This window comes from Taeniopygia guttata, chromosome 1A, assembly GCF_048771995.1.
Source record: "Taeniopygia guttata chromosome 1A, bTaeGut7.mat, whole genome shotgun sequence".
NCBI lineage: Eukaryota > Metazoa > Chordata > Aves > Passeriformes > Estrildidae > Taeniopygia > Taeniopygia guttata.
Genome location: NC_133025.1, coordinates 27,744,852 through 27,767,910, shown reverse-complemented (window position 1 = coordinate 27,767,910; position 23,059 = coordinate 27,744,852). Strand labels below are relative to the sequence as shown.

Genomic DNA, 23,059 nt, shown 5'->3' with positions numbered 1-23,059 from the left:
TTGCCTCAATATTACACCATTATCATACATTCTCCAAGGAGCTGCTTTCTGCTAAGAGCCTACCAAGTAAAATGAAAAACTTTTATAGAAACTAATTTAGAAGGAAAAAGATCCATTATGGAGACAAGGACTTTTAAAACAAACATACAGCAAAGAGCCAGATGATCACAGGATCCATATCTGGTACTTAAGGCCAAGATTTAAGTGATTGACCTGAAGCCAAATCCTGAACAAGATTTTCCATATCTGATTTTGAAATGTGTTTTTTCTTTACTCACATTCTCCAAGAAGCAGTTACAAAAACTCCTTCAGAAACGAAGACTTGGGATGGGTAGCTGGATGTTCAGTTGCAATTTATGGAAGAAAAGGAAGAAACACTGAAACACATTTTATTTAACATCTTGGTGACATTTGGACTGGGTAAGAGCTGATCACAGTAGTTATGGACAAACTGCCAAGCCTATGCAATCTTTCTGGAGAATAGATCAAGACTAGCCTGGGGAGAAAGACTTAGGAATGTTTTTGTACGAAAAGCTCAATATAACCCAGTAATGTGTACCTGCAGCCCAGAAAGTGAAACATGTTCTGGGCTGCATCAAAAGAGGAGTGACCACCAGGTCAAGGGCAGTCCATCTACTCTGCTTGGTTAAGACCCCACCTGGAGCACTGTGTCCAGCTCTGGGGTCCCCAACACAAGAAGAACACGGACCAGTTGGAAGGAGTCCAGAAGAGGGCCACAAAGTTGATTACAGAGCTGGAGAACTCTCCTTATGACGACAGGCTGTGAGAGTTGGGGCTGTTGAGCCTGGAAAAGAGAAGACTCTGGGGAGACCTTATAGTGCCTTCCAGTATCCAAAGGCACTTTCCAGCAAGCAAGAAGGGGACTTTTCACAAGGGCATGTAGTGACAGAACAAGGGAGAATGGTCTTTAATTAAAGGAGGGTAGGTTTAGATTGGATACTAGGAAGAAGTAATTTACTGTGAGGATGTGAGACACTGACACAGATTGCCCAGAGAAACTGGGCAGAGAAAACACTTCCCCATCCCTGAAAATGTTCTATGTCAGATTGTATAAGGCTCTGAGTAACTTGTTCTAGGGGAAGGTATCCCTGCTGGAGAAAGGGGAGTTGGAACGAGATGATCTTTGAAGTCCCCCCCCACAACAAACCATTTTGTGATTCTGTGATGGGATCCAACCCCTTTTATCTTACCTGATGCAGAATGCCTGCCTCTAAGGCTGTGAGCTTGTCACAGCATGTCAAGATTCCCAAAAGCTATCTAATCCATCTACTTAAAAGAAGCAGTGCACCTCTGAGTCCCCTATGGAAATATATTCTCTTTTGACGAAAGACTTTCTTCAGTATACTAACAATTTACAAAATATCCCCAGTCATAGTGTTCAGCCTTAAATTGAGATGAGGCTTTTTGGAAGCACATACCTTCCTTTTTTTTTCCACCAACCAGGAAAGCAGCAGTGGTCAAGGAAGAGTATCTGAATTTCTGTAATAAAATTTAATCTGCATTTAGCTGCAGCAGATTAAATTCCGAAGAAACCAATTGTCAGGAGTTTTTGATAACAACATGAACAATTCGCTGCCTTTTTATTCTACAACATTTGATCATGCTCTCCTTTTACTTTTTCCTTTTGCTCCTATGTCAGACCTATTATATTCTCTAGTTATAGATTTAAACATTTAATTTTATGCATAGAGTACAGTGAATTTATCAGCAGTACCTGACAGTAAAACTCCTGCCAATGCCTTTTGGCTCTTGTGCTATACTAGACAGATTTCTCCTTCTAAATTAATCTAGCATAATTAGGAATGATACACAATGACAAGCTTCGCATAAAATCTCAATTCATATGCTCTGTCCATGTTCCAGACAATTTTATATTGTAACCTACCAAATTTTAAGTGCAGGTTCCATCTCAGTGTCCAGCCTTTGGAGACACCCATCTCCCATCTATCCACCTCCCATGTATATAACACACATTTTCAATTAGCCCTCACACTTAGATTACTGATGTTCCTAAAGTAATGTTGATGGGTTTCAAACATTACATACTTAGAACCTTTTATTTCAAATCATACCACCTCCCTCTGCCTACCTGGAGCATATAAAACAACCAGAACAAAAGGACATCATATTGAGGAGGCAGGAAACTAGAAGATGTAAAGACCATTTTAAGGTTTACATGTTGCATGATGTTTCAACTCTATTAAATATAGCTCAGTACCAGAAAATTTGATTACATATATCATTAACTGTACTAAAACAAATTATAGTTGAGTTGCTGAAAACAGCGCACTGCTAGTGGAACCTAAGTGGATTGCCTGACTCAATCAGGTTGAAGGTTAATCCTAGATGCAGAAACCAAATGGAAGCAAAAAACCCACACACAACCAGTGAAGGACATTTCACTGGTTGTGCACTTCTGTACAGCTCCCAGACTTGACATAAATGCTTCATGAAGAAAAACAAGGTGACTGCCAAGACTGTGAAGTTTATCTGTATGCCATGTACTCAGCTATCTGGCAGCAGCAGGTGACCTGTCCCCAGGACAGGTAGAGCCCAGTACCTGATGTAGTTGTTACCCTGTGAGTTTATGTAACAGTTCTTCCCACATCTGCACTGATGGCACAAACTTAAACATCTTGAACATGCCATGGCATTGCTTACGCTGGGTCATACAAAACAAACTATATTCCCTATTTTGTGACTGTGTTGACATTATACGCCACACTCCAGCTATGTTCTAATTTGAGATAATAACTCCACTTTACTGCCTTTTCTTCTCCCCTCCTCTCGAGGTGCATCACTTTCCTAACGTATCAAGGCCGGTAAGCCATCATGTTGTATCTAAGATCCTCTAAATTAGAAGTATGACAGGTAAAGACTGCTGGAGTGTGCATATGTCCCAAGATCAGGATTTCAGAGCATATCACAGATGGCATAAATGCTGCAGGTATCCAAAGCTTAACTTAATCTACTCCAACTTTCTAAGAGCAGCAACTAGGAGCCTAAAGAGAAAAGTGCTTGCATTTCCCCAATTAATACCTTTGTCCTTAACGTTTTCTAATCTTATAGCCTTAAACACAAAGAAATCTATTTATCTTACTCTCAATCAGAACTATCAATAATGTTTGGCAGTCCTTTGGAATTTTGTTAACCCCTTTAGAGATAAACTGTCATGATAACATCAATACATAATTTTGCAAAATGTTTCCTTTTAGTAATTATAAAATACTCTTGAAATAATTGATTACTATGTTACTTCTTTATTAATATTATTTGAAAAATTAGGTGGAACTTAATATATAGATGATCAACTTCTGTCGCTCTAATTGTAGTTCTCCAATTACACCTTCACTGGAAGTTTTTCATCTGCAAAATGAACTGTCCTAAACAATTACTTCGCAAAACAGTTCACCTGTGCATCAAAGTATTTGTCTAAAATTTCTACTTATTTATATTTTTGAAGGTATTGTCTAACCTTTTCAAGATGCTTCTATGCCTTTATGCTGACAGATCATTTACCTCTGGTTTTAATCCTAGGCCCTCTTTTTTGCGCTATTCCTTCACATTTCATTCAAAATATACCTATTCTTATTAAAACTGTTCTCCTCGAGGTACAGTACAAGTTTTTCTGTGTCCCTTGTCTTACCACAGCCTGTCTGATGAGCTGTCTGGCACACTGGTGACTCAAGAAGGACAAGGGCAGGTCAGTGGTAGCCACATCTCCCCAATCTGGGAATATAAATCTGACTGTCAGTCAGATGTCAAATTTAACTTTACAGCACTCATTAAGGTTTTTTTCTTCACTTAACCTGGATAAGGTGCATTATTTGATTTCCTTTTCTTTGTTCTGGCTTGATGCCAAAAGCCATTCCAGCTTTTATAAAAGTAAAACTTCTGAACTAATGTTATGCTTTGCTTTTAGGAATTATTCATAGGAGTCAAATCCTTTTGTCACAGTACCGTAAAAGTAAATATAGTGAAAATAAGACCATAAATTACTAGCTCTCAAAATAACACCAGTGGTGAAGTATTTGAATTCATTGTGACTCCACAAAGCAGTATATTTTTTTAAAATGTATTCTGGAGTAACACTTAATGAGGGCTAACATTAATATTTTGAAAGACCAGACAAAAGTATTTCTGAAGCTGTACATCAGACAGCTGAGATGTATCTCAGATTACAGTCAGAGAACAAAAAAATGGTTCACAGCTAATAATTCTAAAGATAAAATATGAAGCAAAATAGCTCTAGCTGCATTAAGCATAAATGTCCAGAGACTCAATTTTCCACTCGTTCTCATTTCTGAGGCATCTTAGATCTAAAACTGCATGGTTGGCGAATTAAGTAAAGAAATTAAAACTGAAACATGAATGGTGAAATGGAAAAAAAAAAAGTAATTATTTGTTATGTGGTCTACACGTTTAATGAAACAAGACTTCCTACAAACTGAAGTCCTTCTCTCATGCTCCTTAAACAAAATTTTTTCAGCTTCTCTCCCAGTACATCCTGACATGTCTTCTGGGCAGGAGACACCACCTGCTGTGCCTAGCCCAGAGTATGTACATGTTGATTGCTACCAAGGAAAATATGTAACAGATTTCCACTCAGGAGGGCACCGATTTGGGTTTTTTCTTCTTTACTGAGCCACTGACACCATGAAATTTGTAAGAATTTAATTCTCTTCAACGTTGCATAAAACCTCACTCCTATTAGCAGGGGTTAGTACAACAATTCAAAACTTGATGTAGAGGATTGACAGGCAAAAAGCAGTTGCACAATCCTTGTTTCTTTTGGAAACAGTAAAATGTTATATCAAATTAAAGGTCCATTACATTAGCAGTGCTGTCAGCACAAGCTCTATTAAAATTTAATCAGCTTATTAAATTGAGTTATGTAACAAGACAGTCATAATGTAGTTAAATATGAATTAAAAGTATATTGTAAAATGTTTATTTTGTATTTTATATGTACCCTGCACACAGTAATTTATATATATGACGTGTCCTTGCGTGAAGTAAGTCTCCAAGAGTATTTTAACTGTTTTCATGATTTTTTTTTCAGCTGTAGGTTCTCCTCAAAATATAAACCAATCTAAATGGGTGAGGAGATACTCTGATCCTTGCACACCTCCAAGGCTGAAGAGCTAGAGTACAAACTGACAGCGGTTGGTACTACAGCCCCAGGACTGTGCCTAAACCAGTCAGAGCAAGCAGCTGGAGTGGTTCATGAGCCAGCTCCAAGAGCTGTTCTGTCAGCTCACTCATGAGTCTTCACAGCTTCTACTTCTTGTTTAAATTTTATGATGAATATAAAGAAGCATTAGTTTTACTCTGTATTGAAAGTAAACGTCAAACAGGATACATGTCTTGCCCACCCTATTGCTGTCTTCTCCATGCCTTCCCCAAGGAAGGCATGGAATACCACACAGAATGACTGGCTTTCACCAGAATCTCAGGTCTCTGGAATACTGCTCATTAAGATCTAGAGCTGCCTAAATATTTCCTTCCTACAACCTACATGACTGTTCATTCTCGTCTTAGTTACATCCCAAGAAACAGCTAGTTCAAGTTTGGTTTGAGCACTATAACACTCCTTGTTTGCTTCAGGTGTTTTCCATTCAGGGAAAGCCTCTGAAAAACCCTCTGACACCTCCTGATTTCTGCACTTCTCAAGATGAATTCCAGTCCTACTCTGTGAGGCTGAGCCGTGTTGCTGGCAACCAGCTGCTTGTTTCACCTGTAAAAACATCCACAGTCTGATTGCTCCCGTCAAAATTTCCCAGATGCGGTTTGGCTATTACATGCAAATGCCTCTTATGAAATGACTATAAAAAGCTAAATGAAAGCCTCATGTCAAAACAGAGATTGTGATAAAGATTCTGCTTGCAGAACCAACACCAAATTCATACAGACATATTCCCAGCCTGCACAAACATCACTCACTTTGAAAGGTATTGTTTTTCATTTTCTATAAAACAAGGGAAAGAGATCAGAAATATACAGGTTGCATCTCCCACCTTAAATATTATCTTCAAGACAATTTCTTTAAGAATTGGTTATCAGGATGCAAGTAACTGATAGCAAATTAATGTAGCTCAGGAATGTACTCTAATAACTCACACATGGTCTACTGAAGCACCTAATTTAATGCCTGAGCTTCCTAAAGAACAGGTCTGAAATATCAATACCATAAATTTCACTCTTCACATTCTTTTGTGGAGAAGTCACATAAATGCAACTTCACACAAGAATGCGACCAGTTGGTTCAGTATTGCCCAACTGAATTTCACTGCAAAAACCAATAATGGGAATTTTGTAAAGTAATGTTGCAGGCACAAAAAAAGCACACAGACAGACAAAACTGAAACATACCCAAGGTATGCATGCAGCCACAACAGTGACCAGGGCTCAACAGCGTAAGCAAGAGGGAGACTTCAATCATAAGCCACAGCTTTCACCTGAGTTTGAACTTCAAAATATAAATGAAATAGAAATAACGCTGACTTTCCTTATCCACCATGAAATGAAACATAGACCACCTTTGTTCTTGGTTTCTATTACAGTTTTAATTAAATCCTTTATTAACTCCAATGAATGTTGTGGCTATAGAAGAAAATTCTTTAATGAAAAAGAATATTTTCATGGTAAAATGGAAAGGGGAGAAGGAAACAAAACCTCAACAGAAAATTAGAGGTAGGAAGCACCTGGGCCATTTAGATCAGTTTGTATACCCCAGCAGTATACATACATCACCTTGTACAACTTCATGCTTTGAATACCTATTTTACACAGAGGTCTAGAAACAAACTCAAGTTTCAAAATGAAGTTATCCCTTGTAAAAAATAAGAAGTCCCTACTTCTTAGGAAGGCCACCACCCCTCTTGCTTCTGCAGAGATCACCTCTAGCAATATTTTTTTGACAAAGCAGATTTCCTTTGCCACTACTCAGATGAAAAATGTGACTGCCTCTCCAGAAGTGCTCTTCAGAGATGCAAACTCTGGTGATGGCAGACTTCAAGTCTGCCAAGAACATCAGCCAATCCACCTAACACCAGTATCATCTCCAGCTGTGGAAGCCACTTCTCTCATCCATTAGCTATTCCATAGCTTATCTCGTGGGAGAACAGCCCACCTGGCTGCTGCCAAAACAGACTCACTGCTTTGCCATCAGCTCCCCACACAGCTCTTCTCACCGGAACAGCACAGAATAGACAGCAGATGGTCTCTCTCCTCACCACATGTGATGCATACCCAAAAACGAAACTCTTCACACCATTATTTCAACTAATATATTTTCTATGTTACCTCAGCAGTATCACAGTGAGTGATATAATCCAATTTGCAGAAGCAATTGCTTAAATCTTTATGTTGTTCTGGCACTTTCAATGCTCTGCTTTTCAAGGGAGATGCTGGTAAGTTTAGGAGAAACTTTCAAAGGTTAAAACAGTAGCTTGGATACACTCTGTATTAACCAAATACTTCAAAGAAGATTATTGAGATTCTCTGAGGCTTATTCTGTGAGAGCAATCAAAACTCCCATCCTAATGCATCCATGGGAGTGACTAAAACAGGTATCATCCAGGAGAGAACAATTCCATTTAAACCTCTTCTGTTTGTAGTATGTATTTATGTGTGTATAGGTATACAGGTGTATGCAGATGACATTAAAAAGAGATAAGGAACTATTAGCAGCACTGTTGTTTAAATTACGATGATGCAGGATTAGCAGAACACATGTAATTCAGCAATTTGTTATACCTCATCTACAAAATCAGGTATGCACTATTCAGTCATTTATAATTCATGTTTGGATCAGATTGTTGTTCAGCTCTCAGTTACAAAGTACTATGCTTCTGCTATTTTTCAATTTTAGAATGGTATTACTTTGAAGAATAAGCATGAAATCTTATCTTTAAAATGGAGAGTTATATCCCAAAAGGCCTTCAAGCAAACTCAGCAAGGACCAGGAAACTAGCTGAAGGTGCACTTCTAGTGTGCAGTTTTAGTCATCCTTGAAGTGATAAACAGGATAATTATACACCCATACATAAATATTCTTAGAATATGTAATTTCTGCTTTTGTATTTGGTATATTTAAGACAGTGCATGATATTACTGAAGTCATAACTGGCATTCTGCACTTATTCCTTGAATCAACACCTTAAAAGAATACTGAAGACCAAATGAAAATTTCTATTAGTCACAGTTGTCAAACTTGCCTCAAGCACAACCTAAAGAACTTTAACCTATCGGGTTATTCAAAAGAAAGCCAAAATGAAATTGTACATTCCACAGATACCAACAGATTTCATACTTTCTGCAATGGTTTTGGGTGGCAATCATACAGCCTATTGTTAAAAAAGTCTGTATGCAAACATTAATCTGTGCTCTCTTGAGTTGTTTTTTAGTGAATAAGCATTTTTAATAATGCAGCCATCAAAAAATGGAACATCTTACTGAGACATCTTTAAAAAAAACCCATGTATTTCAAATTAATGTCCATATCGAGGAAAGGTTGCATGGTCTGCAACTATCTAGTAATTGCTTTTGGATCTTAACATCTACAAGTAACAATGGCTTTGCATATTTATTGGAAGGTCCAGTAAGCACTGTTTTGTAGACTTGGTCTCCTCACAGTGAAAAACAGACTGTTCTTGAAGCAAAGCAAAAGCTTACATATCAAAGATGTCAGAGTCCTGCAAGGCCATTTGGTACACTATTTTCATCCATATGAATCACTTTGTATTTACTTGGGAAAACTGGCAATACATAAAACTGCATTTATGTCTTACCCCGATTCAAATAGATTTCACCACACCTGTGATCTAAGTGCCTGACACAGATGCTTCCTTTCTCAAGAAAAGGAGGTGGTGTTTGACTCCAGAATCAATTCCAGAAGTTGGCTAGACAAATATCTCAATAATCTTCCTCCCATTGGCTCTGCCTAGGGAGTTCAGAGTGTTGACACATGAACAAAGGAAATGTTTTCAGCATCTGCAAGTATTCTGCTCCTAATCTACAATAAATTATTTTGTTTACGCAAACAGTGCTTCTTCTGAGCAAAATATAGTTTAATTTTCTTTTGCAAATGAAGGGCTTGTGGATTATTTTTGGAACTTGTATACACCATCTCTGTTACTTCAGTTACTGTGTTTCCTCCAGGGCTACTGGCTTCTGTGGTCCAATCTAGCAAAGACTTCTCTGGACACCCCTAAGTATCTATGCCTGACACTCAGTATTTGCTACTGGTTTAATAATGACTGTACTCCCTGTTTTGCAAGGGCTACATATGTGCTCCCATACTGTCCTGCCAAAGTCAAAGGATTTTGCTGCCAGTGGCAGTAGCATTTGGGAGGTGCCTTTCAGTAACATACTAGTCACATTTTAACCCCAAGTAAGGTGGAAAAATTCTCAGGCATGTTAAGAAACTGCAGCAGTAACTATACTGAAGTACGCATGTAGCAAATACAGACTTTTAAAAAATTAAATGTTGAAGGCACACAGTCCTCTGTTTCACAAGAAAATTAGTCAAAGACACAAATACAGTTGATTCAGGCAACCTTAGCTGGACATATTTCATCTTTTCACAGTTCCTACTGTGTCAAACACCTGAGTAAATTATAATCGTAAACAATTTTCTCAACAGAAAAATAGCAAGATAAATTACCTGGCCTGTTGCAATGTATCAGTATATCAATCAATAACTCAATTTCTGCAAGTTTGCAGCAGTTTTGCAAGATACAACTGTGCACAATGCTATTGAAAAAAAAAATCTGTTGGCTTTCTTTTAAACATAAAAATCTGAAAAGCACAATTAACTGCATTGTTGAGAAAACTGGTGCATATCCAAAACAGCTCACAGGTAAAGATCTTTTATCAAGAAGACAACACAAGATATTTACATTTCTGCCAGTCTGCTCCACATGAGGAGCAGACCACTCCAACAGTACAAGGATAAGAATGTGGAGCAGCAGAAGCTGAGGCAGTTGAGTAATTCATCTCTCTTGAGAGGAATGATTGCACTCTGTACTGGCTGGCACAAACTCTTAAACAACAGTCTACTATGTGGAAAACAGATTGGCCTTTATACTTTGCTTAGGCCTTTATCAAGAGTATCTTAGAACACTTCAGTAATTTTAAAATAATGCCTCCAATATAAAAGGCAGATGCACAGTTATAGAAATTAATGTATAATAAGCAGAATCTATCATATGAAGGCTATTCCAGGTAAAGGTTTATTGGATCTATTTCAGGTCATTTAAAAATATCCAAAAGGAATTCTGCAAGACTGTTGACAAGTATTTAGCCTGAAGTAACAGTTATACCCAGACAGAATTTTTCATACTTAGAGGTATTGCAATGAGGAGGATACTCATTGCTGCACAGAAATACAACTATATATCAAAAGCACCAGTTTTGAATGTCTGGATAGTTAATTAGCTCATAGCATACCTCAAAGATATTTCTAGATGAGATGCTACAGTTTATGCAATATTTAACATACCAGCATTACTTCTGTATACCTGAAGATTAATATACTTGCATATCAACCTTCTCTTCAAATATACAAGAGCCATCATGCTTGTCTGATCACAGAACCAGGTCTCCAAGTCAGACACCAAGAGAGGCACGCAACAGGCACTTTGTGCCACTTTCCTGCAGCCTTGGCCCCAGTGCTGAGTTCTGCCAGAGAGTGCTCCTCTATGGCAGCTAAGCATGGTTCAGCATCTCTCCCAGACCTTAACAAGCAATGACTGGCAGATCCTACAAACACTGGCTAATCCCATAAGGTCAGAGAGTAATAGGGAGGCTCCAGTGTTGCACTCCAGCTGAAATGCCCTACCGCCAGCCTCTGCCATTTTACATGACAGACACTATCTAAAGATGGTGATCGGAGCTATATGCTTAGCATATGACCTGCTCCATCTCTGCATTCTAGGAGCTCGGGAGAGCACTGTGCAGGACACAAGTGGCTTACTCCCAGCTGCTTCCTTCCCTGGGGAAAAGTACTGAATTACATTACACCTGACCTGCAGCTCAGTGCAGCTGCACAGACCCATAGCGCTACCTGATGAGCTTGCAGGCAGGTGCCCTCTCCCAGCAGAGATTAAGCAATGTTCTCTGCCACTGCAGGAAAGTGCACACTCCTGCACTTACACCTCCCACACCTCTGTAAGGACCTTTGTTCTTAATTCTTCCATTTTTTTCTAGGCAAAGACTAAAAGTAATATTCATCTTTACTGATGACATAAATAAATTAGAAACAGCAGGAGATTGTGGCCATTTTGAATGAAGAAAAAAAGCATCAGATATGTCCAGCTGCTCCTGGGATCACAAGCTCATTTATGCAGCAAAATAAGCAGTTCTTTAATAAGAGAGCAACAGCATGTGCCATGCCAGTTATGGGCTTATTGGTAAGGAAAGTATAACATGTACTTGGAAAAGTAAGTGCGAGAAACAATGCAACAAGGGTGGATAAACTTTCTCAGACAGAAAAGGAGCATGTGAACAATTTCATAGATCTCATCTCAGATAGGAAACAGGTTTCAGTAATCAAAGATCTGTCTCAAATACTTTTCCCATAGAAAAAATGATGCCCTTGTAAGCACAGAGGGCAGAAGCCCTATGAACATCTGCTTGCAGCAGTGTGCATTTACTGCAGTTTTGAGAAATGCTAATGGCTCCAACAGATCTGGCTGATAAGAAGCTTCACTTATATATATGATTCATACTAAAAGCCTAAGCATAGCTGCGTAAGGACTGGAACCAATACAGTGAGGCATGAGGATTATAATACTCATAATCCAAATAGAAAGACATTTCCAAACTTCCAGAACTCTGATGAGACAACAGGAATCACAAATAATTATTAATAAGCTGCACTTACATCTTTGTTAGTGAAGAAACCAGTTTTCTAGAATGTAAATAAAAGCACCTTAACAGATGAGTTAGCTCTCTCCAGAAATTATATGATAAATCAAGGTCCAAAGACTGAAATAATTCCTAAAACACATGCCATCTCATTAGCTTTGAATAGTCATGTCATACTATACAATACATATATATTAATGAACAAGCATATAATCCACATACTGTCATATACACAAAAAGTCACATCTTAGTACTTTGGAAATGGATGAAAGAGTCAAATATTTGACTCTCTAAGAATGAATTAAACTGTAAAACTGGGGCTTTTCAGGCTATTTGTCAGACAGGTTAGCTAAAAACTTAAGTCTGATCTATACTGATTTGTTTGTTAAGTGACAAGTATATGAAACAGAAACAAAAGGCGTAATTTCACAAAAAAAAAACCAAACCACAATGAACATAAAGAATTACTATAACTTGCTTATATTACACAGATACCTTGGACCCAGTCCTACAAAAACATTCAAGAAAACAGCTCATGAATATATCAGTCAAAGACACTGAGATTGAGCCTCTCAGAAAGTTTACTTTAAAATTGCATGCAAGAGCTGAAAAAATAAAAGTCACCAACCTCTAATAAGGTAGACTGTTTCTCTGCAGATCCAGAGCCAATATCTAGAAATGAATAAAAACAGGGTTCAGTTGTTTGCTCAATCCTCACTTTTTCAGTTACAATCTGTCAGAATTTGTTATGCATATTCTCATAACTTTGTCATACAAGATGTCTCAGATGTTTCCAGCATTCATAAATATGTGGGTTTCCAGTTAGTCACTTTTTTGTATAAAAACAGGACATACCCATAACATTGTACTAAAATTAAACACAGAGTAAACCTGTCTGGTTTTATTTTTCCTGACTACTTCACAACACACTATTATAGGCTTCCTTTACAAATTGGCTTGGGTGAAGATATAGCTACATTTTCAAGTTATTAACACCTGATCAGAAACACTTGATTCTGGAGCTCTTTCCTGAAGTAAATTACACTGAGATGCCTGCTTAGACACATATTACCACAAAACTCCTGCTTTCTCTTAATACAATTCTTCTGTATGTGGTATCTCTTCTGACCCCTTCTTCTATTTGTCTCCATCCATCAAGTTTTGGAATGCCCTTCCAGGAAATAAAAAAGCACACAACTTTAGGTGTTACTTCTCTGTCCCAACTCTTTTCTGATTCACAGCTGTAGATGCTATCAAATTACCTCCAAATCTCAATTGCCTCCCTTAGGAGTTTGGGAGTAATATCCACTATATATCTTGATCAGTGGAACAAGGTAGAAACTACATTATAGTGGCACTACTTGCAACTTTCAAATGCTTCAAATATCTACAGAAACCACAACCATTGCATAATACAGAGAACTCACTTCAGAAGCTTGCTACGTAATAGGAAAATATTTCAGCTCACTCCTATCTCTGTATTTCCTCTTGTAACTGTAGTTCATTCATATTATATATATATATAGGATTTTTAATTTGTATTCATAGCCAAAAGCTCAATGACATAAATATGTGAGATGTGGAATTATTTTAGATATATAAAGTGTAATTGCTACTTCTATGAGTGCCATAATAATCCAGGCACTTGGTCTCCAAAGCCATATTTATTACTCAGTAGGTAGCTTAGTAAAGGCATGCTTGTTACTCTGTTGCTCTTGTGCTATTACTGTACTAGTTTTCACTGTGCTAAGAGAAGAAGACTATGACTGTACTTTCAGGTTCATCCCTTCCCCCTGTTTATAGGTTAGTTAGTGTACATGTTAAGACACCGGGGCTTCATCCTTCTGCTGCTGCTGACATGGACAGAATATCATGGCATTTCCCATCTATAAAACTTACATCTACCTCCTTGTAAACCACTACTGAGAATATGTGGATAAAACTAATTTTAATAGTTTTAACTACACTTATGGAGCCATAGGCAGCAAAAGACTCACTTTGCCATGACTAAGTAATATTCTCCATTCACTTCCTTCCCGAGTATGTATTTGTAAGGTCAGAAGTCTTAGTAACGCTAAAGACCGATTTTCAAGAAAACATTTATCTTTCATATGAAATTCTTGAAATAACAAGTTATTGAGTACAGTATGAGAATAATGCAATATATTCTGTCATTCTTTCAGCTCTAAATAGAAATGTTTACATGCTTACTTCAAAATTGATTACCTGGGTTGGAAAATAAACTAAAACAGAAAAAATCCAGCATCAAGGTTCTGAAGGGTTTTCTGAAATGGCAAGCACTTTAAGAATGTCAATTGTTTATTAGAGCTCTCTAGGCTAATCACATGTTTTTCTAAAGCAAAGGCACGAGAACTATTTACTACCATATTCAATGAAACACCCTAACTCTACTAAGCAATAGTCTTTCTATAACTTTCTCCATATTATCATCCTTTTATTGTACACCAAATTTTGTACTTGTTGTTAAAAGATTTACAATTACTTATTTATTTCAACTAAAGCTTATGAATGCTGTGCAATGTAAGAAGAAAAAAAAAGAAATCACCAGCAAATGTAGTCCTCACAGCTCAGCAGCTCCCCTGCCCACATACCAGGGTACAGCAAGGAAAGGAAATGCTCCAGCAAAATTCACTCCTGGTGAATAAGCATCTTCCACAGCCAACTCTGGAAGCCATCAAACAATATTCCTCTTTCATATTTGAGAAACAGCAGTGAACTCAAAGTATTTCTATCTACTGGTACCTGAATCAAGCCACTGAGTTAGCTGGGAAAGCAATCATATTCATTTTACAAGGATCCACAATACTGCATCAGGTGTCCTGAAAATATGATTTGATAATTTTAGCTCATAATATAATGAAAAATATTTTTTTTCAGTTTCACCCCACTTTTCCAATTCACAGGGGGCTGTAAAAGATAATTAAGTGATTTGCATGAATCTCCATAGATGAAAATTCATACAAAACCACAGAATTTTAGAACATCTTTACTTCTTCAGCCTTAGTCACATTGTGAAGTAAGAGAGAGCTGTGATGGATAAAGTTCACTGCTGAACTCAGCAATACCAAAGCAATCATAAGGAGACCTTGAAAACACCACTTTCAGACTCTGCTAATCAGAAGAACCATCAATTCAGCACCAGGCACTGGATGTGCACAGCAATAGTAAGAAAAGGCCATTATAAATTAACCTCCACTCAGAGAAGAGCCCTTTTGTAGTACTGGTCACATATATGAATACATTGTGGATGACAGTATAGGAGGAATATGTCACGCAAAAGATCACCCACGGACAAGAAACACAGGGGAAGAAAGAACTTTACCAAGCTCAAAGATAATTACTTGGTTTGTATCAGAAAGATATTTGTATCTCCCTGACCTACTTAAGAATATCTTCTGGCTAGAAATACAGTATGCAGAATCCTGCATTAATAGAAAACATGCATTGTTTTTTGTGCATGTCAGGAGCTTACATGTTCTAAGTTTCAAAGATAAACAAAGCTGTTACCATCCCAGAGATATTAAGGTTCAATTGAAAAATCAATATACTAGTTTGTCACATTAAAAAAAATTTTACAAGCCATTAGACAAAACATTTCTAAAGGTATAAATTGCATTAAAATTTCGGTTCTGACTCAGAATAGTAAGGACTTCCGACATTTCTGTAGTAGCTTTAGACAAACTGCTAGCAATAATTTCCCACCCTTCCATGCACTCCTTTGCATTTCTACCTAATCACTTCAAGTATCTTTTTTCTCCATCCCACACATATGGCCCTTCCTACACATCCTTCATACACCAAAAAAAAAAAAAAAAAAAAAAAAAAAAAAAAGCTTGAAAACTGCAAAAAAAGATTACGTAGCTTAGCTCTTTCTGGGACTATAGTGTAGAAGTCATACCAGTCTTCCTTAAGCTCAGACACTAACTTAACTCACTTCACATGCTGAATTAATTCCAGGCTTAGAGTCAGCTGAAAAACAGGCACATTCACAAGAAGGTATGCACTGCTATAAAAAAATTCCGATCATCAGAAGCCAAATATTGAGACAGCTCCTTCATAAACTATTAACTGTAGTGTCATGGAAAAAAAAAATCACAGAATTATCTACAACCCTAGGAAAAACCCCAAAGTGTAGTGCAGCACTGACACAGGAAAATACAAAAAGCAAGAGCCAGAAAACATAAATCACAGTATATAGGAGTGAGGGAGTTAAAATCAGTTTTGACAGCAGTAAACAAAAGAAAAAGTATGCTATGGAACCAGGAATCAATTAAGAAAGCACTATTGCAGCATAAGCCACAGCACATGCCACAGCTGAGATGGCCACAATACAGATTATCACCACACAATTTCAGAAGGCTTTAAGCATTCACCCCTACAAAGTAACACCAGAGCCCATCAGAAGGCTTCATACATCTGCCCTTGTTCTTTACCCCAACTTTTTATACCCCTCATGTTCATGCATTGCACCTGTGTGCCCTCTGTTCCCCTTCCTGGTTGGTCAGGACTGACTGGTCAGTGCACCTGGGCACTCTATGGCTCATTACCTTCAATGCTGCTCACCTGCTTTTCACAGCTGTACCCACTGGGGAATGAGGCTCGGCCACAGCCCCACTCCCAATTACCACAACCTGTGTGCCTACAAAGTGCACATAAGCAAACCTTGCTAGAAAACAAGTAAAAATGTGTCAGTGGATTTACGAGAAGGCAGTAAGGGACCCCCACCATTAGCATGCCACTTGCTCTTGCACCAATGTGCTACTGAATCATCCTAACCTCACCCATCTGCCCCTCCAATTGTCCTTGAGAAGTATTGACACCACCAGGCTGCAGACTCAAAGGATGCTGAAAGGTTGAATATACACAATGGAACACATACTAAAAATTCGGTGTATTAACTATGAATAGCTGTAAGGAGCTGGATTGAAATAACAGCTGTATTTTGATGAGAAAGTTAAGACTAGCTAAACTGTAGCACCTCACATCACTCAGCATTCCTCTGTCTCTAACAGAGGCACAGCCCCTTGCAGTTCCAGACTGAGCACCAGAGCCCTGCCTGCCTTCAGCAGAGCTGTTGCCAAAGGCATCAAAAAAAACCCCCACACTTCCAGCTGCCACTATCAAGTTACAATGAGATTAAGAAGTTTTAAAAATTGCTTTGGTTAATCACAGCAACATCTCCTAATTTTTTACTGTCTGAACGCTGCTCCATTAGCTATTGAGGTCTGCAAATGGGCAACTAGGTCTGTGAGCAGTGGAGATCCAAGGTCTCACCCTTCAACAACAGATGAGCTCATTGCAAACCCAGGCTATAAACAAGTCAACACAACAGTGCAAAAGAGAACAACTGTCAGTGTGCTAAGAACCTCTGCAATGCTTGCTCCCTGTTTATTCTGATTTTAACTTAGGGCCAAAGCTTAAGTCGCTGCTTTCACAAGGAATTAAAATTGAGTATTATAATTTCATTGATACTGGAGGTGTATCACAAAGCAAAGAGACAGATGCAGCTCCTCCCTGGGAAATTAAAAAGGCTCTTATCCTGAAAAAATTTACATATCAGGAACTTTATTCACATAAGTAATCATGTAGGACCGGGAACATTTAATCTTTCTTCAGAAACTGAGCCTATAGAAACAGCACATGGATGCTGCCTACACTTTCAATAGCAAATCCTTCATTTCATACTATCATTCTACCAGTAATTTAGCTATAGTGTTGCTAAGAGGATTTCCAACATATTAAAGTATATTGAATAATATAACTATTTGCATTTGAAGAGTATATTGTCTATTCCAAACAATATGGCAGGAGATCTCCTCCACATATTAAGAAATCTCTAACTAATCACTTTAAGGCAATGATGTTACCCATTGGAGAATATGAAATTCTGTTCAAAACCTCCTTCATAAACCATTCTTTATGCAAGACAGAAATGGCTTCTGGCAAAGCAAAAAATCTTCCTGAGGCAAGCTAAGTGTAAGTATGAATTTCTATTGCTATAAAAACAAAATTAGGCAAAAAACCAAAACCAAACCAAAAACCAAAGGTACTTGCTTTTTGACAAAGACACAAAGTTTCTGCTTTTTGATTAAACTACCCTTTGTTCTAGAGAACCTTCAAGCTTGTTTTGTTACTATTGTTTTCCAGAAACCATGTGATAACATAAACTTTAGTTATGTAAGTTACCATCTTACCACATACTAAAGCACTAGAAAACATTAAAAGTCTCTTTATAACATCCTCTAGATGTGAGATGTAGTATTCCAAATGTCTTAGCTGGTAACAACTTAGAATCACTCTAAACTGCAAGCCTCCTCATTTCTATACTATTTTAATGCCAAAGAAACACCAGAAAACCAAGAAAATCCTCTATTTCCTAGCTACCCTCACCACCTACATGCCATTTATTGAGAGTCGGGCAATTAAATAATTTTTTTTCTAAAAATATGGGAATATTTAAAAGAGAGCCAATATGTTGCAGGAATTAGTAAATTTTATTCTATACTCAGCATAAAGAAATTAACTTTGTGCTATTTATTGTTAAGTGGTAAATACCACTTGAGCTCTGACTTTGGTGACATTCATGTACCTTTAAATTGCCAGTTCATTGAAGGACAAAACTAGATTATTAGTTATTAGATTTCAGTGATCCAGTGAGAATTTTTGGACAGCCACAGATTTTGCTTATACATTATACTTTGAGCATTAGATGCATAAGATTTTATGAGGTGTCCCTGTTTCTAGCATGTGCTGATTATGGCTGGGATAGTTAATTTTCTTCACAGTAGCTGGTACGGAGATGTGTTTTGGATTTGTGATAAAAACAGTGCTGACAACACAGAGATGTTTGAACTGTTGCTGAGCAGAGTTTATCCTGAGTCAAGACCTTTTCCACGTCTCACCCCTCCCCACCAGTGAGGAGGCTGGGGATGCACAAGGAATTGTGAGGGGACACAGCCAGGACAGCTGACCCCAGCTGACCACAGGGATATCCCAGACCATGTGGTGTGCTCAGCACACAGAGCTGGGGGAAGGAGAAGGAAGAGGAGAATGTTTGGAGGGATGGTGTTTGTCTGCTCCCGTCACTGTTACCTGTGATGGATCTCTGCTTTCCTGGGGATGGCTGAACACCTGCCTGCCCATGGGAAGTGGTGAATGAATCCCTTGCATTGCTTTGTTTTCATGCACAGCTTCTGCTTTACCTATTAACTGCTTTGATCCTAGCCAGCTAGTTTTCTCACTTTTACTCTTCTGATTCCAACCCCCACGCTACCGGGCTGCTGGTGCTTAGTGGCCTGTAGGGGTTAAACCACAATATAGATCTTATCTGGGTTTGTTCACAAGCACAAATGACTCAGAATCCCAGAATGAACAAGTTTCATTCACACAGAAGCAGTAACAGCCTCACAAGTGAGATCACTCTGTACAGTAGATCATCTTAAATGTACATCTGTAAAGAACTAGGTATTTCAAGGAGGCTATTTCAGCTTAGAGTGGTATATCCAGTGTTTAATACCAAGGATGTTCTTCACCATTGACCAGGGCAGTTACCAGCCCAGTTAAGGCTAGATTTGAAAAGTGCTTTCCTATTTCACACAAAATGTATTAGGAAGTGGAAAAAATCATGTTTACTGACTCCCTCATTGTCATGTATTGTATCACTACTATATTTGCTCTGAAAGATAATGAGACAGTTTGAAAAAATAGCTGCAATAGAAGCATTTGCTGAAACCAAAGGTTTGCCAGAGTGAACCAAGCTCAAACGATTTATCAAGGGCCTCCAAATTTAGAGTTGTCAAAGACCTGTAATATATTTCTCCTAGTACACAAAAGGAAAATCATATTTTATCCTCAGAATAATGTTAGCAAAGTGCATTCAACCAGCTCGGGCTGAGTTATGCTAACAACCTTGTTCACCTCTGGACATGGAGACCTTCAATCCATCACTGTAACATTTGATAAAAATGTTCCGGGAACTGCCAAAAGGTTTATATTTAATTACCACTGGAATCAATAGAATGAAATATTGCAGAAAATTACATGTTCTACATCATTTAAGTTTTCTGATTCCAGACTTCTGGGCTTCAGAGGTAGCCTGCATTACCTTCTAAACTCTAATTCATCTGGTTTAGAAAGAGTAATTAATTTCTACTCCAAAGAACATAAAACTGTCACCACTCACAGTATGTTCCACAGGCCTGGATTTACTGGGAAGAGCAAGGAGCTGCGTCTGCCCTTGTTTCTATCATGCAGAACACCCATTAAATAAATGATCCAATTCTTCATTACAGGCTTTTCAGTGGTGAATGCACACACAAGAATTAAAAAGAGATCTGGATTTAGCTTTACTTATGAAAAGAGAAAGGACATTGTATCAGCTCCTTGGGAACAACCAAAAAGTTTTAGTAGGAGTTAGAGAAGGATTGCCTTAAAATTTCTGCTATTATTAGCTAGTATCCTGCTACTAAATAACAATCTAAGAATTCCAATTAGAAAACAAAAGCACTAATAATTCTGCAATCTTTAAGGTTTGCAGAATCCTTACTAATATATTTCTCTGACAAAATCAGATGCGATATTCAAAATACTACTACCACAACTATCAAGCCTCAGGAGTAAACATACTAGTGCTTAAATGATATGCAGTAAAATAACCTAAAGCCAGGAAATTAAGTATATGGGCTTTGTTTTTTTTTTTTTTGCCCATGAAACTGAACAGAGCTGCTACAAGCATGATACATTAAAAGCACTACACTTTTATTTGTGAAATACTGTTCATTTTCAGTAAGAAAAGGTACCTGTTTACAAGACACAAGAATATATACTTCTAGCTGTACAAGCAAGCAAAAATCCTTTTATATCTGACTTGTGCTTCTATCTTGCTTAACTTGCTTCTATCTTGCTTAATCACCTATGCATACTAAACCAGAAAATACTTAGCAAGTTTTCTTTGCAGTTATTTAAATACTCATAGAGCAATGTAAGTTGCAGCATGAGCAGATAACTGAAGAAGCCTTAAATACATGAATCCTGCAGCTTCTCCTGTCTGCCTTGCCTCAGCAAGAATTCCAGCTCCTTCCCTTGCCCTTCAGAATTACCCACTTGCCCATGGCACCTACGACTGATGTCCACACTCTGTAAATCGCCCTCCGGGTGTCCCCACAACCTGCCATATATCTTGCTTAAGAACTCAACAAGGTGCAGCCAGTTCTGCAGGTGTGTGTACTTCCAGCACAACAGGTAACTGTGAGGTAACACCAGACCTCCTCATTAGGGTCAGTTGCAGTTATTTTGGGAAATTGCATTAATTCTCAAACTTGAACTAGAAATTGCACAGCAAATACAAAAGTTAACAGAGAAACACCAGTAAGTGCACAGTACAGTCATCTATGTCTCATTTCCTTAAAAACAGGCTAAACAATATGCAGGCCCTTGTATTTAATTAAATGCTTCTCTGGAAAACTAAATACTGATGAACCCTTAGCATGTCATGGGCTTTTCTGCCATTCCATGGATGTAAACCTCATGTTTTTCATAAAAGTCAGGGAAAATAAGATTCTCTTGGGCTAACAAGCAAAAATTTTTCCCTGTTTATAACTTTTCTGAAATTAATCAATTAATATAAGTATTACTTTATGTAAAATTACTTCACTGAAAAAATTAACTATATCATCAATTCCTGTCACATGAACTGCCATCTCTAAATGTCAGATATTCCTTTTAATGAGATACTGATCACTTGGATTGGAGTCAATCTGAATTAAAATTTAAATAATTTCTCTTCTATCATATGCTCCCTGATCAAACTAGCTTTTCATAGAGGCATTTTTGATGTTAAAAATAAACATAAAACAAAAAATGTTTCCTTTAAGTCTAAAAATGTCATCAATAGTAAATATATGCTTTCTTTCCTTACTGCTCAATCTCTGAAATGCCAGCTCATATTCTGTGTTGAATGTTTTAATGATTTTATCTTGTTGCCCAGTTAACCAAAGTCTCCTCTGTAAAATCAGTATGAATAATTTCATGGTTTGGCAGAATTGGCATTCTAGACACAGAAAATGCTAATGCTGTTTACCACATCATGCCTAGAATTCCATCAACTAATTTTTCTATTAAGTCAGCCTGCTGAGCTTAACAGTTGAAAGTTAGAAACCTAACTATTAGAGATGCAGCCAGATCAGAGCCTCACAGGACTTCCTGAACCCATTAGAGAATGTGATCTCCCTTCTGAAACAATACAGTAAAAACATCCATGTATCTTACTGTAATGGTATATAGATTTAGACTTATGATTAGCTTAATAATAAAAATGTAAGATCTTGAATAAGTATCTGTTGAAGAGACTGACCTGTGCCCCAAGACGAACTAGACAGAACTATACAGTTTTACAGCTGACTACCTCAAAGGAAGACAATGTTTGAGTGAGTATAGGTGGAAAGGAAAAGTGGATGGAACATCCACTATCTTTTTCTGCAGAGCTTTTGACCACAGTTACAATTTTGCCAGACTGGAGGAGAGTGAGAAGGATGACAACACTATTACCTTAAATATAGGACAGTTAATGTGAGAGAATGACTGTGATGAAGTTCTGATCATCTGGTTTCCATTTCTACAATTCATAGAAAACAGATTTCTCCACTGGCAAAGATAAATGAAGCAATGAATTTTAGGATTTTGGATGACATCACTGACAGGGAAGAAAATCAAGATAAGATCTCAGGGATATAAATGGGCCCATGTAATGAAAAATGAGATTAGGATTGTTTGGAAGGTACTATGAGAGCTTTCCTGATTACCATTATGTATATTATGTCAGATCACAGAGTCCAGAGAGACTGGAGCTGTTATCTGTATCATACCACACACTGCTCAGCCTCTGGGATGCTTCCACCTAGCTGGTGGGGTTTTTTTACCTGATCCAGAAGACGCAGATCAGCTGTTTGAAGAGTAAACACAGCTCCAACAGTCATGCTTCTCCTGTGCTTGTAAATGGGGCCACACTGTGCGGCTGCTGTGCACTCTGCCAGTGCATGATGAGGTGAGATGTTTCCTCCTATCCACACATGGACTGCTAAAACTACATCGCTGCAGCTGCCAGTGAGTCATGAAACTTGGATCCAGCACAGCCTGAGCCATTTCAAAG

At 37.9% G+C, this 23,059-nt stretch overlaps 1 protein-coding gene across 3 annotated transcripts in view; it reads right to left on the bottom strand.

The window, feature by feature from the left end:
- The window catches only part of CNTN1 (contactin 1), a 209,817-nt gene that overhangs the window by 137,397 nt on the left and 49,361 nt on the right, over window positions 1-23,059 (bottom strand). For all 3 annotated transcript variants that reach the window (XM_030258278.4, XM_030258285.4, XM_072922138.1), the window contains exon 2: window positions 12,521-12,564. The gene's annotated coding sequence lies outside the window, so the exon portion shown is untranslated. The remainder of the gene's footprint in view (window positions 1-12,520; window positions 12,565-23,059) is intronic.